This window comes from Xyrauchen texanus, chromosome 23, assembly GCF_025860055.1.
Source record: "Xyrauchen texanus isolate HMW12.3.18 chromosome 23, RBS_HiC_50CHRs, whole genome shotgun sequence".
Classification (NCBI taxonomy): Eukaryota; Metazoa; Chordata; class Actinopteri; order Cypriniformes; family Catostomidae; genus Xyrauchen; species Xyrauchen texanus.
In genome coordinates this window covers 28,876,930-28,895,517 of record NC_068298.1, presented here as the reverse complement: position 1 = coordinate 28,895,517, position 18,588 = coordinate 28,876,930, and the positions used below count along the sequence as shown (strand labels likewise).

Sequence of the window (18,588 nt, the reverse complement as noted above, 5' to 3'; positions counted from 1 at the left end):
TGCAACTGTCTCGACAGTTCACGTAACACGGTCAGTGCATGGCGTTTTTATATGGGACCCCTTGTGCCACTTCATTCGACACAACCTCGAGTGAGTGAATGTCATGGTTATTGTAACCTTCATTCCCCGAGGGAGGGAAAGAGAAGTTGTGTCCCTCCTGCCACAGCACTAGACCCTACCACTGTAAACGGACCTACCTTATTTTCGGCTCCTCAGCAAAATCCTGACTGGCACTCGCTGCCCCTCTTCCCTTTATACCCGTATGTCCGGGTCGGGGCATGCAAATTCTGTCTGCCAACTTGACATTGGCCTTTTCTCAGGTTCAGAGTTATGTTTGGCATCCCAGGAAGACCCCTCGTGTCACTTCATTCGACACACCGTCTCGTTCCCTCCCTCGGGGAAAGGAGGTTACAACAGTAACCATGACGTTTTTGATAGCTACTGACTGTAGGATGTAATTTTGCAGCATTTAAAATTTTCAATGCAAACAAACATTTTCTCTGAGCTATTTATTTACGTTAATATACAATAAGTTAATATATTATACAACATCAGCTTATGTCTTATTTTAACATATATTTTACTTATTATATAGAATATATTTTTTACTTTTACTTATTGTATATCCACTTTCATAAATGTCTGGGCTATGCCACGAATATACATTGACCCTATAGGACAGCCCCTAATGGGAAGTGCATACAGTAAAATGATATAGACAGCATCTCCGGGATTAACTCACAACTTATCAGGTTGCAGTGAGACATCACTTCCTTTTCTTTTCTTTTTTCCTGTCTGCCTGTGTCTTTCTCTGATTGCCCCCCAATCTCTTTTTTAGTTTTTTGTTAAGCCCCTCCTTTTTTGGCTGCAATTGCAAGCAGCGATGACCTGAAAGAGGGTGTGCTATTTTTGAAAGAGCATTTACTGGTTCAATTATTCTGCTCCGGCACGCACAAAAATAAAAATACTACAGGTCAAGTACCTTTTATGCATAAGCGTGAAGAGTTGTTCTGCAGTAGGATGTTGATTTTTCCACCCTCTCTCCTAACTTCTCGCTACTTTGGGAGATTGTTTCTCTCTTTGCCTTTTGGTTTAAACGTTGCTATGCAAATATTTCATTCTTACCTAAAAAATAAAAATAAAAAAAAAGCAAAGGTGGAAGGCAGCCAGGCTTATTTATTTATTTATTTATTTTTTATTTTATATATTTTACGGAGACTTGTGAGATAAATATATTTTAAGGTTAGATGCCTACTTTTTCAACAAGTTGGAGGTATAATAGTTAATTGATGGTATCAGATGATAATACCCAAAACCTTAATTTGTCATGTATTTTCAATTGATGACATTGAAAAAAAAAATCAGTTAATTTGCAACCTATTTTGGTTGCAAATTAACTGAAAAGTTTTTTTTTATTATTATTGAAAGTGTGAAAATGTCAGTTGATTGTATAAAAGTTCATAAGTTTTATTGTATATTTGTAGCTAAAATATACAATAAAATGCATATTTTAAATAATGTTATAGGTCTGTAGCTGTTAGGAATTCCTTGTCTTGTTTCACTGTTGCCCTCTGTCTGCCATTTTTGTCACCTTTGCATTCCTTAGTTTTCACTTTTGTCCCTTGTGTAGCCACTTAGTCTCTTTGTTAGCCTTCGTGTTCACATGTCATTGTTAAAGAACTGCACTTCCCAGAATCCACCTGCCATCATCACTGCCATTTTGTTCATTGTTCTCACCTGTGTCTTATTCAGTCATCACTCACTGTGTATTTAAGCCCTGCTTTTTGTTCACTCCTTGTTGTTCGTTGAATGTTGTTGTTAGCCTGGTATGTGTTCCCTGCCCGTGTTTTCTAGTTTTATGTTTTATTTCCCCATTGAGGGTTTTTCCTTTGTTCCCGTGTTTTGTGTACCCACCTTGTTTATTTTTCTAATAAAGTTTAAACTGCTTTTGGATCCGCATCTCCTCGTTTGCTTCGCTGCCTCCATTCATAACAGAACGAACGAACCAACATGGATCCAGCGGTTTTACGAGCAAGCTGCCGTCTGCTCAGCCTCATGCAGGGAAACTGTCCGGTGGAGGACCACATCCACGATTTCCTCGCGATTGCGAGTGCCACCGACTTCCCTGACTCCGCCCTAGTGGCGTTTTTTCGGGCTAACCTGAATTGTGCGCTCCAGGAGCGGTTACCACCGACGACGCGCGGCTGGACGCTCCACGAGTTCATCGAGGAGACTCTGCTGGTCTGCACGTCGCCGTTAACTGTGGGCGCCATCGAGGAGAACTCTGCCACTCCTCCCACAGTAATAACCCTCCACTTGCCTGTGGTTCGTCCCTTCACGCCTGCCTTGGTCAGTGAGCCTGCACGGTCCACTTCGTCTGCCCGGCAGAGGAGGAGAAGAGGAAAGGCTTCTGCTCCCCAGTCTCCGCCTGCCAGAGCCCTCGCTTGCCCCGGTCTGCGAGCCAGAGCCTTCGTCAGCCACGGTCAGCGAACCCAAGCCAGCGCATACCACAGTTAGTGAGCCAGCGCCTGTAGCCTCGACCGTCCCTGAGCCAGCGCCTGTAGCCTCGACCGTCCCTGAGCCAGCGCCTGTAGCCTCGACCGTTCCCGGGCCAACGGCAATAGCCAGGACTGACCAAAAGCCAGCGCCAATGGTCATGCCCGTCCTAGAGCCTGCGCCCCTCGAGCCTCCCGAGCTTCCCAGAGCTCCGCCTTCCGAGCTTCCCAGAGCTCCGCCTTCCGAGCTTCCCAGAGCTCCGCCTTCCGAGCTTCCCAGAGCTCCACCTTCCGAGCTTCCCGAGCTTTCCAGAGCTCCGCCTCCCGAGCTTTCCAGAGCTCCGCCTCCCGAGCTTTCCAGAGCTCCGCCTTCCGAGCTTCCTGAGCTCCGCCTTCCGAGCTTCCGAGCTTTCCAGAGCTCCGCCTCCCGAGCTTTCCAGAGCTCCGCCTCCCGAGCTTTCCAGAGCTCCGCCTCCCGAGCTTCCTAGAGCTCCGCCTTCCGAGCCTCCCGAGCTTTCCAGAGCTCCGCCTTCCGAGCCTCCCAAGCTTTCCAGAGCTCCGCCTCCCGAGCTTTCCAGAGCTCCGCCTCCCGAGCTTTCCAGAGCTCCGCCTCCCGAGCTTTCCAGAGCTCCGCCTTCCAAGCTTTCCAGAGCTTTGCCTCTCGAGCCTCCCAGGGCTCCGCCTCTCAAGCCTCTCGAGCCTCCCATGGCTCCGCCTCTCGAGGCTTCCAGGGCTCCTCTGCCTCTCAAGTCTCCCGAGCCACCCAGGGCTCAGCCTCTCAAGTTTCCCGAGCCTCCCAGGGCTCCGCTCGAGCCTCCCAGTGCTCCGCCTCTCAAGTCTCTCGAGCCTCCCAGGGCTCCACCCCTCAAGTCTCTCGAGCCTCCCAGGGCTCCACCCCCAAGTCTCTCGAGCCTCCCAGGGCTCCACCCCTCAAGTCTCTCGAGCCTCCCAGGGCTCCACCCCTCAAGTCTCTCGAGCCTCCCAGGGCTCCACCCCTCAAGTCTCCCGAGCCACCCAGGGCTCCTCCTCCCAAGCCTCCTAGGGCTCCGCCTCCCAGGGCTCCATCTCTCAAGTATCTCGAGTCTACCAGGGCTCCTCCTCCCGAGATTCCCAGGGCTCCGCCTCTCGAGCCTCCCTCTGCTCTGCCTCCTGAGCCTTCCACGGCTCCGCCCCCTGAGCCTCCCGAGCTTTCCATGGTTCCTCCTCCCTCGGCTCTGCCTCCTGAGCCTCCCACGGCTCCGCCCCCTGAGGCCTCTGAGCCTCCCGAGCCTCCCTCAGCTGAGCCTCCCGAGCCTCCTATGGCTCCGCCTCCCGAGCCTCCTACGGCTCCGCCTCCCGAGCCTCCTGCAGCTCCGCCTCCCGAGCCTCCTACGGCTTCACCTCCAGAGCCTCCTACGGCTCCGCCACCAGAGCCTTCCAGGTCACGGCCTCTAGGGCCTCCTCCCAGGGGTCCTGACCCTGTCCCTGACCTGTGGCCTCCTCCCAGGCCTTCTGACCCTGTTCCCGTCCTGTGGCCTCCTCCCAGGCCTCCTGACCCTGTCCCTGTCCTGTGGCCTCCTCCCAGGCCTCCTAACCCTGTCCCTGTCCTGTGGCCTTCTCCCAGGCCTCCTGAACCAGTCCCTGTCCTGTGGCCTCCTGACCCGGTCCCTGTCCTGTGGCCTCCTCCCAGGCCTCCTGACCCGGTCCCTGTCCTGTGGCCTCCTCCCAGGCCTCCTGACCCGGTCCCTGTCCTGTGGCCTCCTCCCAGGCCTCCTGACCCAGTCCCTGTCCTGTGGCCTCCTCCCAGGCCTCCTGACCCAGTCCCTGTCCTGTGGCCTCCTCCCAGGCCTCCTGACCCAGTCCCCGTCCTGTGGCCTCCTCCCAGGCCTCCTGACCCAGTCCCAGTCCTGTGGCCTCCTCCCAGGCCTCCTGACCCAGTCCCTGTCCTGTGGCCTCCTCCCAGGCCTCCTGACCCAGTCCCTGTCCTGTGGCCTCCTCCCAGGCCTCCTGACCCAGTCCCTGTCCTGTGGCCTCCTCCCAGGCCTCCTGACCCTGTTCCCGTCCTGTGGCCTCTTCCCAGGCCCCCTGACCCAGTCCCTGTCCAGTGGCCTCCTCCCAGGTTCCCCAAACCTGTCCTTGCCCGGTAACCAGCTCCCAGACCACCTGAACCTGTCCTTGCCCTTTGTGCCCCCTTGAACTTCCTATCTGCCCCTCGTTGCCCCCTGGACTTCCTGCCTGCCCTCTGTGCCCCCTTGGACTTCCTGCCTGCCTTCTGTGCCCCCTGGACTGTCTATCTGCCCCTTGTTGCCCCCTGGACTGTCTGTCTGCCCCTCATTGCCCCCTGGACTGCCTGTCTGCCCGTTGTTGCCCCCTTGGTCGGTCTGCCCACCTCAAGCTCCCCCCAGTCATGGACATTTTTTGTTTTGTTTTATGTTACTGTGATCGTCTGGAATCCGATCCTTGAGGGGGGGCTATGTTAGGAATTCCTTGTCTTGTTTCACTGTTGCCCTTTGTCTGCCATTTTTGTCACCTTTGCATTCCTTAGTTTTCACGTTTGTCCCTTGTGTAGCCCCTTAGTCTCTTTGTTAGCCTTCGTGTTCAGTTGTCATTGTTAAAGAACTACACTTCCCAGAATCCACCTGCCATCATCACTGCCATTTTGTTCATTGTTCTCACCTGTGTCTTATTCAGTCATCACTCACTGTGTATTTAAGCCCTGCTTTTTGTTCACTCCTTGTCGTTCGTTGAATGTTGTTGTTAGCCTGGTATGTGTTCCCTCCCCGTGTTTTCTAGTTTTATGTTTTATTTCCCCATTGAGGGTTTTTCCTTTGTTCCCGTGTTTTGTGTACCCGCCTTGTTTATTTTTCTAATAAAGTTTAAACTGCTTTTGGATCTGCATCTCCTCGTCTGCTTCGCTGCCTCCATTCATAACAGTAGCATGTGGGTATGTGAAAGAAATTATTTGAGCCAGTCAGTCAAGAGAAGTTGTTTCATGCTATACTGCAGTTATGGTTTGTACATAAACCTCATTTGTGTTTAGTGATGCCACTGTGTGTTACAGGAAAACTGAGGTTTATGCAGGTATTTCCAGCATATAGGCAATTATTAATTCACAAATAAAGCACTGTTAATACCACGGTAATGCCCTATGATATATAACAGATTTTGATAGAAAGGTATTTCAGATAGTGGATGAACAAAAGGAACAGGAATGAAGAGGTATGGGTATAACTCAGGATGCTTTATACTGTGTGCCTTCTGTTTTAGTGCTAGCTGCGCTCACTGACTTTAAACCACCACTCCTTAAATTGGTTTAATATACAGATTTTTGATACACAGTATCCTGTACTTCCTGATGCAAGACAAACAACATGGACTAAAAAATCCCCAACCCACATCACATCTGTCTCGCAATTATTTAAATTTCTTAACATTTCAAGCTCAATACAGAACAATAGGTTACTATCGTAACCCCGGTTCTCTGAAACATCGAGTGGAGAGATCCACCTATGGGAAGGGCATCTGCACCTGACCTCTGCAGAAGCATCCAATTGCACCAAGTCTGGCCTGACAGACAGAAGCGCGTGTCCAATGCTCGGTAAGGGACCCACCCCTTACCAAGTGCATAAAACACTCGTACGCGCTATCTTACCTCAGTGAGCATATTCGCTTCTCGTGCAGCAAGCGGGACAAGCTTGGTGGATCTCTCCACTCGATGTTTCAGAGAACCGGGGTTACGATAGTAACCTATTGTTCTCTTTCATCATCTCGTGTTCGAGATCCACCTATGGGAGATATGGACAGCTCCCCGATTGCCCAATACACTACAATGAGGCCCTGAAAGCCAGAGGACGGTCACCTCGAAAGGTGGTGCATGATACGTTAAACGGACACCACCCCACAAAGTGAGGAAGCCACTTTAGCAACAAAGAATAGCATATGGTAACATGCATTCGTGAATAAACCTGACCGCACTCTCATGGTGAATATATGGTGGCAGGTGTAGAGTAGAAACATGCTTAGTGACTTTAAAGTGCTGGACTAGGCAGCCCAGACTTAAGGAGGGGTGGAGGGCCTAAGAGCACAAAGCTACAAAGAGCCGACACCCAGGACAGAATGAGCTACCGGGGTTCTGGTGACATCTAGCCGGTAGTATCTGGCAAACGTATGGGGAGAGGCCCAGCTTGCAGCGGCACATATGTCCTGCAAAGAGGCTCCCTTAAATAGAGCCCAAGAGGCAGCCATACCTCTAGTGGCGTGAGCTTTGATGCCCTCTGGGGGCTGCACTCCCTTTGATTCATATGCCAAAGATATAGCTTCCACAAGCGTTGCTTGGAAATGGGGTTCCCTGAGTGCGGGGGGCCCCAAGAGATGAAAAGCTGGTCGCTTTTTCTAAACGAGCTGGTCCTGTCTAAGTATGCCCGCAGGGCACGTACAGGACACAAAGCGTTCAACCTCTGATCCTCTGTGGGGGAGAAAGGAGCTGGGTGGAACGCGGAGAGCTCAATCACCTCACACGTGAATGCCGGGAAGCATTTTGGCATAAAGGCCGGGTTGGGACTGAGAAAAACCTTATCTCCACTGAGAGAGAATTTAGTGCATGAGGGATGAACAGAGAGTGCATGCATGTCACTGACCCGCTTGGCAGATGCCAAGGCCAAGAGCAAAGCTGTCTTGAAAGACAAATTCTTAAGGGAAATACTCCCCAGGGGCTCAAACGGCTGTTGAGACATTGCGTCCAACACCATGGAGAGGTCCCATTCAGGAACGACTCTCCTGGGGACTGGAAGAGAGCGGCATGAGCCCTTCATAAACCTACGAATAAGGGGGTGTTGCCCCACCGTAGCGCTGTCGAACCCCACATGACATGCAGCGATAGCCACTAAATAGACCTTAATAGTGGAAAAGGATCTTCCCTTGTCCATAAGGTCCTGCAAAAAGCATAAGATGTCGGTGATTGAGCACTGATATGACGTTACCCGTCGCCCTTCACACCACTCTTCGAACACACGCCACTTACAGTCGTAAAGAGACCGTGTCGATGAGGCTCTGGCACACTGAATGGTGGCCTCAACACGTGGGGGGAGCCCCAATGTGTTTAAGTTGGCCCTCTCACGGGCCAGGCCCAGAGGGCCACCCTGTCCGGGTGTGGGTGATAAATTTCCCCGTTCGCTTGAGACAAAAGGTCTGTGCGAAGTGGGAGGGGCCATGGCTGGGCATACAGCAGAGGGATAACCTCTGAGAGCCACGGCGCCTTGGGCCACCTGGGAGCTATCAAAATCATGGTCAAGCTCTGTTCCCTCACCCTGGCCAGAGACGGCGTTATGAGGCAAAGGGGAGGAAATGCATAAAGCAGCACGTTGGGCCACGGGTGGGCCAGTGCGTCCACGCCGAGGGGGGCGTCCTCGTCCCGTAGCGAGAAGAACATAGGACAATGGGCGTTTTCGCACGAGGCGAAGAGATCTACGGTTGGCTGGCCGAACCTCCTCCACAGTAGACACACTATCTGAGGATGGAGGCGCCAGTCTCCGTAGAGCGGGTTTCCCCTTGACAAGAGGTCTGCGCCCCTGTTCAGTATGCCCAGGACATGGGTCGCCCGTAACGACAGGAAGTGCCGCCTGCTCCATTCTAACAGCCTGTGAGCGAGAGCATGCAGCTTGGAGGAGCGCATCCCCCCGGCGGTTGATATATGCTACAGCTGTCGTGTTGTCGCAGTGCACCAGCACATGATGCACGCAGGGCAGAAAGTGATTCAGAGCCTTCCACACAGTGAGGAGCTCTAAATAATTTATATGGGCTGAGTGAAGTGTGCTTGGCCACACACCATTCACTGTTCTGCCCTCTTGCGTGGCTCCCCATCCTGTTAAGGACGCGTCTGTCGTCACTACTTTCCGCAGCATAATTGCCCCGAGAGGGGTCCCATGCACGTAGAAATCTGCGTTCCTCCAGTGGCACAGTGCTGCGATGCACTAGCGCGTCGCTGTGACAGAGCGGCGGAGATCGCTTACAGGGCTGAGATGAAGAGTTAAAACCCACTTCATGAACGCCCTCATTCTCAGAAGGCCCAAAGGCAGGACATGTATAGCCGCAGCCATAAGACCCTGTAGCCTGAGACATGCGCGATAAAGTATTCTCGTTCCTTCTTTGAATTGTGAGAGGCAATTCATTAAGGAGAGAACGAGCTCTTGTGAGAGACGCGCGCGCATTGTAACCGAAGTCAGCTCCAGACCCAGAAAAGTAACTCTCTGCGCGGGAGTGAAATTGCTCTTGCTCACGTTCACTCTGAAGCCGAGCGCTGTGATGTGAGCGAGCACACGGGCAGTGTTTTGCAATACGATCGCTCTCGAATCGGCTATAATCAGCCAATCGTCTATGTAAGTCAGGATTTTGAGGCTAACCCTGCTTCCGCACACGTACAAAACACTCTTGGACTGAGTGCTAGGCCAAATGGAAGCACTGTAAATTCGTAACATATGCCTTGGAAGGCGAAACGAAGAAACTTCCTGTGTGGCGGGTAAATGTTGATGTGGAAAAACGCATCTTTCAGATCGATTGACGTGAACCAATCGCTCTGTTTTATTGCACGAGAGAGAACGTTGTGGGTAAACATTCTGAAATTGTATTTCCTTAAATGTTTGTTCAACACTCTGAGATCCAGAATAGGACGAAGTGAACCGTCCTTTTTTGGAATCAGGAAATAACGGGGGTAAAAACCCTGTTGACACTGATGCGGAGGCACCGCTCGCACCGCCCCCTTCTCGAGAATGTGTCGTCTTTCAGAATGTGCGCGGAGCGCTCTTCTGTGTGAGAAAAGATAACTCCGCTGAAACGTGGGGGTTTCCTGGCAAACTGAAGTCTGTAGCCCTTCGAAATGGTGCGAATCACCCATTCTGGGGCAGACACAGACTGCCAGGCTGTCACGTGTGACGTGAGAGAGCCCACACTCACCGGCGAGTTGCCTAGGGCAGGCAATACAACCGGATTGTTCATTTGTGATACAATGGCGCCATCTAGTGGACAACTTAGGGGTGACATGTAGAATTTCAGAGGAACAACAGTACTTGGCAGAGCTTTCGCTCTCAGTGTTTGATATTTTTGTTGTTCTTGTTTTTTTGTTGTTTTTATTTTTGAAACACACACAGGGAATTGAACCTTTATTGAATGTGTGTGAAGTGGTTTGTGTAAACTGTGAAGAGACTGTGGTTGAGCACTTTTCAACAGTGGTAGGGCACTCTTGGACAATGAATTTCCCCCCAGTTCTGGAACTGGAAGCTGGGAGGGGAATTCTTTTATGGACCACACCTGAACTTGTGACATGTCCATATTGAACTGGGGTTGGGCACCCGAACGAGGGAAAAGGGGCCCTCGAGCTGAGGACTTCCTCCTTTTGGGTAAAGGGGGGAAAAACTCAAGCTTGTGTCCACTGGGTTGGTCGCCTGAAAACCTGGACCGAGAAGCCCCTGGAGCTGAGCATCAGGTAGGCCTCTTCCTCTTCCCGTCCGACGGGGTAGAGTGGGTGGGCTTTTTCGCTGCAGCCGCCTCGAAGGATGTCTTACCCCAGGGCTTAGGAGGATGGTTGGGCTGCTGGCTAGGTTGCTGGCTGGGTGGCCTGCTGCGAGCCTTAGGCCTGGCTGTGTTATGGTACGGCCGTCCTGTGGCTGGGGCCTGAGGGAGCTGGTGTGGAGTGGCCTTTCTAGGCAGGCACAGTTTAAACGCCTCATCCTCCTTCTTATCATCGCACCGCTGTTGCATAAGTGCAACAGCAGGGCCAAAAAGAGCCTGGCCTGGTTCCACTGGGGCTCCTGCTATGCGGCTTTTCTCGCTGTCGGGCAGACCAGAGAGATTGAGCCAGAGGACCCATTCCCCCACAACACATAGGGCCATGGAGCGTCCGCCGGCTTGGACGGCCTGGCGGGCGTTACGAAGGATCAGGTCGTTCACGGTAACGATCTCCTTCCACAGCGTCGGCGATGGCACGCCTTTCTCCAAATGAGTACTCATGTCCTCCAACAGCTCGGCCTGGTAGGCCGAGAGGAGGGAGGAAACATTTAGAGCCCGTACCGCGAGAGCCGAGGCCTTGTACGAGGCCTGGAAGACAGATGCTGAGAAGCGGTCCATCTTATTAGGGAGAACTGGCTTAGGAGGGGCCAGTAACCCTCCCTGCGAGGGGTTAAGGTGTCTGGCGATCGAGGGCTCGATGGTGGGAGGGTCGCCCATGCCACACGCTGCCATATCCTTAACCTCCAGACCCGCTAAGCTGTGCTTAAGATCTAGCGGGTCCTTCCAATAGTGTCGCATGTGCTTAGCGCACGCAGGGAGTACAGGCATGAGCTGCTTCCTAGGACCGGGAGGGGGACCTAGGAGTTTGCCGTCATACACATCCCTCTCTTGGTCGGCGGCGTTCTAGAGGGCCGGCCATTCCATGCCGAGACGAGCGGCCGCTCGCTCACACACCTCGAGAAGGACCGCGTGCGGCAGTGTAGCCGAGCCGCTAACCGGGGGAGCTTGGGCGGACGGGGTGGTTTCCTCGTCGTCCGAGCCCTCAAGTATAGTGGGGTCCTCGTCCTCGCCTGAGCCGGGCGGCTCGTAGTCGAACGAGGAAATACCGGGAAGGATTTCCTCGAGTAGGCCCTCGTTAGACTGGTCAGCCCAACTGAGAGCAGGCATGCTCTGGGAAGTCCCCGGAGCTGTAATGCTTTCACCTACTCCAGCGTCCGAGTCGTAATGTTCGTCCGTGCTTTGGGAGGATGCAACTTTGAGTCTTCGTCGAAGAAGCTTCCTAGGCAGGGCGAGGCAATGGGTGCAGTTCTCAGGAAGTGAAAGCGCTTCCTGCGCGTGTCTTAGTCCCATGCACACCACGCAGAAGGGATGGGCATCCCTCGCGGCAATGAGTGAACCGCAGGCGGCAGGGCATGCACGTGACTGCACGTCCGGTGGGTTAGTGGGACCGGAGAGCTTGTGATCCATCAGAGAGGTGAAAGCTGAGAAACAGGCGGGCAGCCTGAGCAAATCCAGGTAGCGAGCGTGGGTGGCTTGCAACCCGAAATAATCGCAACTAAACGCAACCGTCTGACAATCACGCCTGGCGAGGCTGATCGAATGGATATTTCCTCCTGTTGACTGTGGTGAAGTCAGCGAAAACCGTAGAGCTGCGAAGCAAAGAGGTCACGAGAAGCGAATAACAACTGAGGTAAGATAGCGCGTACGAGTGTTTTATGCATTTGGTAAGGGGTGGGTCCCTTACCGAGCATTGGACACGCGCTTCTGTCTGTCAGGCCAGACTTGGTGCAATTGGATGCTTCTGCAGAGGTCAGGTGCGGATGCCCTTCCCATAGGTGGATCTCTAACACGAGATGATGAAAGAGAACAAACCAGTATATTCTCACAAATTTCCCTCTGATCTTTAGAACTGAGCTAATTTAAAACTACTTGAGTGATACAGCAAACAGACCATCAAAATGAATTTAGAAGCTGCTCTAATGTGGAGCGCATCTGACAACACATTAAGTCATTCGCTTCCAACATGTGAATAAGGATTGCCCAGAAAGATAATTACAGTGCTTTTTATGTGCAACTGTGATGCAACCATGGAGAAACATCTCCATGATGAGATGGATAATCACAGAGGAAATGAATCCTCTCAGGCGGCTCAGACCTAGCTCTTTAATGGAGCCTCACTCTGATTAGCCACCTTTTCTGTTACTGCATAGTTGCTAATGCTAAAGACACCAATTCAGCTTCAAAGTTCTCACTATTTCCTAAGAGTAATTCCTCCAATATCAAAACAGAACTTAATTGGATAAAAACATTTTATGTTGTTAACAAGTTTACAATGGATTGCATTTTACTACTTAAAGGTGCTGTAAGCAATATTAGCCATTTTCGCTAACTGAATTTTAAACTGAAAATAGATAAGTGTAGACATCTCCTTTCATCTATTTTCAGTTTAAAATTCAGTTTCCTAACATCCTAATTTTCAAAAGTATGTGGTAATGGAGAGCATTTTTGAAAAGCTCCATTTTCAGGTGGAGTAAATTGGTGTTCTATTATGAATGAGAGACATAAACAAAAAGAAATCAGTGCATTTTCAAACTAAATGTGTTAGTGTGAATGTAGCCTAAATTAGTCCATGATCCCCTCAGTCCAAAAAGCAGCCATCTGAAGATAGGTAAATATAGTGTCCCTTTCACATTATTATTCAATGTTTACAGGGCTTAGGGCTGTCACAGAAGCAGGCATGATATCTCAGGACATTTATTTCAGTTATATCTGTCAGGTATGGGCATTTACAGCATTCTATTCCATATACACAACCGTTACAGCACCTTCAAGTGTATTAGCCATTACATAGCTGAGAACTATGAGATGACTAACAGATGAGGTGCATACAGTTTGTTAACATTTCCATTACACATATAGAAGTACAAACTTATGCAGACACTTTTCATCCAAAGTGACAACTATTTCAGAAATAATCCAGCTGAAATAACTTTTTAGGTTTAGACCAATGTCACAATGGTGAAAGTTAATGGATCACTTCCTCCTTATACACTAGGCTACATCATCTAAATAATTATTCTATACAGCTGACAATTACACTGCCAGATTTAGAGTCAAACCAATCCACCTGCCAGCTCAGGGTTGAGTTACAACCCTTATTTTTCAGATTTTCTTGTTTTAGCATTCACACATAAACCTGATACAATTACTGCATATAACTGGTTTGGTTATATCCTGGAAGCACAGGGTGAACAAGGTAATCGAATGCAAACACTGGAAATTGAGTCAATATCTGCACACCATGCATTCTTCATGAGTGCGAGTTTCTTTCAAACAAAAACATAAAAGGTTATCTCCAGCTCAATATTAAATATGGATGTTTTCTGTCTGGGGAGTGCAAATTATGTAAAGAGTAATCATATTCTTCTGCATAATTAAAATCAAGTTGTTTCTCCCTTACTTGGAGCCTTAAAGTTTGAATTATGTATCAGCAGATACATTGGCCTTTTTTTGGAGCATGACATTGAATGCATGAGGTGTGGACATTGACAGTGAAGGAAAACAACATTCTTTTTTTTTAGTTTTCCAATTTTGAAAAACATTTATTGCCATATGAATCATGAGAGTAATCTCAAAATAAAAATAATAAGCATATCTACACACTCTTTCTAAAGAAAGAAAGTGCTCAGCTTTCTCTGTATAATAAAGTCAACCTGAAAGATGGTAAATTGGGACCTTGAGCTTCAACTCCACCATAAGTCAGGAAATTAAACAAGAAAAAGACAGTCCCTACCTTGGGCTGCAATGAACCGCACTGTTTCAGTGGCCCTTCTTTGCTCAACGGTTGGCTAATAAAGCCAATTACCCTTTCGTGTAAGAGTGCCTTTGCTTCTCTCACTCTGGGAATGGCCTGAGAAAACCTGTGAAATGCTTATCTGGTTCTCAGCCTTTATGTCAGTATGTTCCTTGCCCTTCTTTCTTCCTGTCTACCTGCCTTTTCCACTCAGGGAGAAGTCACACTAAAGAGAGCATAGCATGTTCATTTCATTACCGTACTGTTGGTTCTTCAATGCTTTGCCTCTACAGCCATCAAGACCCATGACCAGGTCCTTGAATGTTATGAATATATCAATGATGTCAGTTTAATCCCCAAAGGTAAAAGTATCTGCCTACTCTGGAAATCTCCATTCACCAAGAATGTTTCCCTGGTGGTGTGACCAGAAACGTACTGCATCAGCAATTTGGGAGAGTCATGTTTGGTTCCTCCATTAAAACGAAGTGCGAAGTGTGATTCTGAGGTTGCATTTTCCCTCTAGCATTACATTTTTACTCCACTGAAGGTAAGGTTTAGTTTTGGGGTTTAGTGGTACAGTTTGTCAATGATTCCTCTTAATTGAATTAAAGCCAGTACATCTGAAAACAACTGGTTTCACAGCTCACTTTTGGTGTTCCTCCGTGGACATTTCACCTGGAAATTGGAGCTTACTTGTGCCCATATGCTCAACAATAGTTACTGCTTTGTCCAATGGGGGCAGTGTTTCACAAGAACAGACCAATTTCAGTTTAGAAAAGTCAACCTAATGTTTCAGATTTCACTGAGAGGTCAGTCTAGTGTCACACAATCTAAATGTTTGTTGGCTGTAACAGTCTATTGGCAAAGACAAAGATCTTAACCTCAACTCTTTGTTCAACTGTGGAAAGCAAACCAATCACAGTCAGCCATGATTGCCATCACTGAAGCAAACTGGCCTGTTGTTCATGACCCTGCATCAAGTAAACAAACTGTGGAGGCTGAGTAAGACACAGCTCAGCCCTTTTCCTCTTCACTTTTCATCTATCATCACTTCTGGTCTTCTTTTTATCTATACTAAGAAATATTTCACTGATGCAGCATTTATAAAATTAGAAATTTTGTCTTAATTTAGACTCACTCGCTCCTTGGTAGTGTCCGTGCATGTGGACATGCAATACATCATCTTACGGTCTGTTTTCTTTTCACATTAATTTGGTGTCATACATTTCAAAGCTGGCCCAGCCCATCACAAATCAGGCCTTAATAGATATAGTGAGTCATAAATAATAAGCTCTGCCCCCAAAATACATTTGTTCAGCCAAAGATTTGTTGAGTGAGGGCAAATCAGGAAACCTCAATTTTACAAATGTTGCATGATAAATCAATCATAATCTAGAGAGTCCAGGGATCTTTTTCTTAGAAAACAGCTTATCATCTAAAATTTTGATGCACCCTTTTCTTCCAGGTTAGATATATAGTACAAGAAATATATTTCTATAGAGAAATATAGGCAGATTAGCCTTTTGGACAATGCACTACTGATCAAAATTGTGGACACACCTAACCATTCTTCATTATTACTTCACTGAAAAAGTGGTAGCACAGAAAACCAATGGACCAACCTCATCTGGGACCTCACAAAAAGGGTCTGACTATCAGAAAGAGAGAGACAGTGAACAAGTAAGGGTAAAAAAGGAGGAGACAGACAGAGAGAGAGAGAGACCCAGTCTCTAACTGCCCGGAGCATTTTGAAGCAGTTAATGCTATTTCTCACAGGGTGTTCAGCGACAGGAAGAGGAAGTGATAAGTTCCCTTGGGCCAGTGTTGCAGAGTGTCCTTTCTCTTGCCTGAGGAGTACTGAGAGGTAAATTGGCTGTAGGTAATGAGCTCTTGGTGCTCTGATTAAGCAGAATGAAGCAGTTGGAACTGGGGAACTCCACTCTGTACTCGAATGGAATGCTCTTGATAAGAATTTATGTGGAGGGAATGTGACGCTGATGAGCTCTTGTCATTAACAACATCTGCAGTTTAGTCTGTATCATAGCCATAAGGCTCAGCTGCCACAGAGCATGATTAATTACTTCTTCAGTATGCCTCTGAACAAGCTGCACAGCTATAGTCACAGTCACTATTTAAAAAATACAGTACAGCTACTATTGGAGAAACTACAAGAAAAAGGAAGGAATGCACCCGAAAAAGTGGAACCTGATGTAGTCTTCTGCTGTTGTAGCCCATCTGCCTCAAGGTTCAATGCGTTATGCAAACTGAGATACTTTTCTGCATACTACAATTGAACAGCGGGTTTATCTGAGTTACCTTTCTGTAAGCTCAAACCAGTCTGGAAATTCTCTGTTGAACTCTCTCATTAACAAGGCATTTCTGTCAGCAGAACTGCTACTCACTGGATGTTTTTTATTTTTAGCACCATTCTGAGAAAACTCAAGAGATTGTTGTGCATGAAAATTAAGACAAAATGTAAACTGTGTGAAACATGTCTACAGTTAATGTGAAGAACTACACATGTTGTTACTCTGCTTAGATATGTGGTGACGTGGAGATTCCAGAGGTCTGGGTGCGGGTGCCAGAGGGTGCCCCGTCCCTGAGAAAGAAGGTCCTTCCTCAGGGGAATTTGCCAGGGAAGTGCTGTCCTGAGGAGCGTGAACCAGGTCCTGGTGGACCAATAAGGAGCCACCAATGTGACCTGTTCCTCTTCCTCCCTGATATTGCACAGCACTAGTTCAAGAAGGCTCACTGGGGGAAATGAGTACTTGCGCAGCCCCGGTGCCAGCTGTGTGCCAATGCGTCTGTGCCAAGAGAGGCCTCCATTAGGGAGTACCAGAGCGGACAGTGGGAGTTGTCTTGGGAGGCAAAGAGATCTATCTGTGCCCTGCAAAAGCAGCCCCAAATCAGCTTGACCACCTGGGGGTGGAGCCTCCACTCTCTGCTGAGCGAGACCTGTGACATGTGACGGGAGATTTATGTACACTTCCATGCCTGTGCTGTCTGAACGGATCAAGACATGCTTGCCCCGAATCAAGGCAAGGAGTACAGCCAACAACTCGAGGCAGTTGATGTGCCAACATAGGCCCCAACCCAGTTGAGAGGCGTCTGTGGTGACCATGACATGTCTGGACACCTGCTGTAGGGGGACTCCTGTCCGCAGAAAACAGAGGTCTGTCCAAGGGTTGAGAGTATGACGGCAGGAAGGGGTGATAAACACACGGTATGTGCCGCGGCGCCATGCCCATCTCGGGACTCGAGTCTGAAGCCAGTGCTGGAGCGGTCTCATATGCATCAACCCGAGTGGGGCGACCGTGGCCGAGGATGCAATATTCCACAGGAGCCTCTGGAACTGTTTGAGAGGAAAGGCTGTGCCTGGCTTGAAGCGAGTGAGGCACGCGAACACTGACTGCATGCGCTCGGTTGTGAGGCGCGCTGACATTGAAACCGAGTCTAACTCCAAACAGAGAAAATAGATGCTCTGAACCAGAGAGAGCTTGCTTTTTTTCCAAGTTGACCTGAAGCCCTAAACGGCTGAGGTGCGTGATCACCTGGTCCCTGTGTGTGCATAGTAACTCTCGAGAGTGTGCTAGGATGAGAAAGTTGTCATGGTAATTGAGTATGTGGTTGCCCACTTCCCTGGTACAGGGACAGGCCAAAGGGGAGGACCTTGTACTGATACGCCTGGCCGTCGAACACGAACCGTAAGAAGGGTCGGTGTCGAGGCAGAATGGAGACATGGAAGTACGCGTCCTTCAGGTCTACCACCTCAAACTAATCTTGATGCCGAACGCAGGTTAGAATTCGCCTCTGCGTGAGCATTTTGAACGGGAGTCTGTGTAAAGTCTAGTTGAGAACTGGCAGGTCCAAGATTGGCTGCAACCCACCACCTTTTTTGGGTCTGATGAAGGGCTGTAGAAATCCTTCTTCATCTTGGCTGGAGGGACAGGCTCTATCGCGTCCTTGAGTAGCAGAGTGGCAATCTCTACTCGTAAGGTTCTGGCGTTTTCGCCGCGCAATGGAGTGGAGTGAAAACTGCTGAAACGAGGCGGGAGCCTGGCGAATTGAATCGCGTAGCCGAGTCGGATGATCCTGGCCATCCAACACGACGGGCTGGGAAGCGCAAGCCATGCGTATAAGCTCCATGCGAGGGGCACTAAAGGGATGATTTTGGACATACCGGGTGGGGCCTTGCGGTGGTGGGAGCAGGTAATAGTGCATTGGGAGGAAAACACGCGTCCGAGGCTTGGTTGCTGAGAAAAAATTCAAAGCACTAACCTTGCTCCGTGCACCCGACAGGGGGTGGGTTGTAGACAGAGGAGGGGGTCCTGTAGGGACATCGAGACTCGTCAGAGCTGGCCTGCCAGGGCTGGGCAGTCGTGGGTCCGGTTGTGAGATGGCCATATCTGGGGAGCTGGGACTGTAAGATTTTGGTGCCGAGGTGCCGTGAGAACAGTGTGTGCCGGTCTGATGTGAGGGAATTGTTCTTTTATTTAAAATTTGGTTACGGCGAAGGAAAAAGGGAGAACTGAGGATTCTCCTCCCGGCCCTCCACCGGAGACCGGAGTGGTCTTGCTACCAGCTCGGGAACAAACGTCTGGCTTCCTGGGTGCGCCGTCTGGGTTCCTGGGAGCGTTTAGGGGCTTTACAGGCCCCAGAAGAGGGAGCGTACATCGCCTGTGGGGCGCTCAACGCTGGGGTGGAGAGGTGGGCCCAGGTTGAGGCGGAGCTGCCGGTGGTTTCTTCCCGGGGGGGGGTGGCCTGCTCTGCGATGGTGCGGCATAATGTGACAGATGGCCTCCGTCTGTTTCCTCAACCCCG

The 18,588-nt window shown here is 49.7% G+C and overlaps 1 protein-coding gene and 1 pseudogene across 2 annotated transcripts in view; both read right to left on the bottom strand.

Moving 5' to 3' along the window:
* The window catches only part of LOC127617328 (leucine-rich repeat and immunoglobulin-like domain-containing nogo receptor-interacting protein 2), a 417,692-nt gene that overhangs the window by 92,788 nt on the left and 306,316 nt on the right, over window positions 1-18,588 (bottom strand). The gene's annotated exons all lie outside the window — the stretch shown is intronic.
* Window positions 6,564-8,101, bottom strand: LOC127663466 (uncharacterized; annotated as a pseudogene).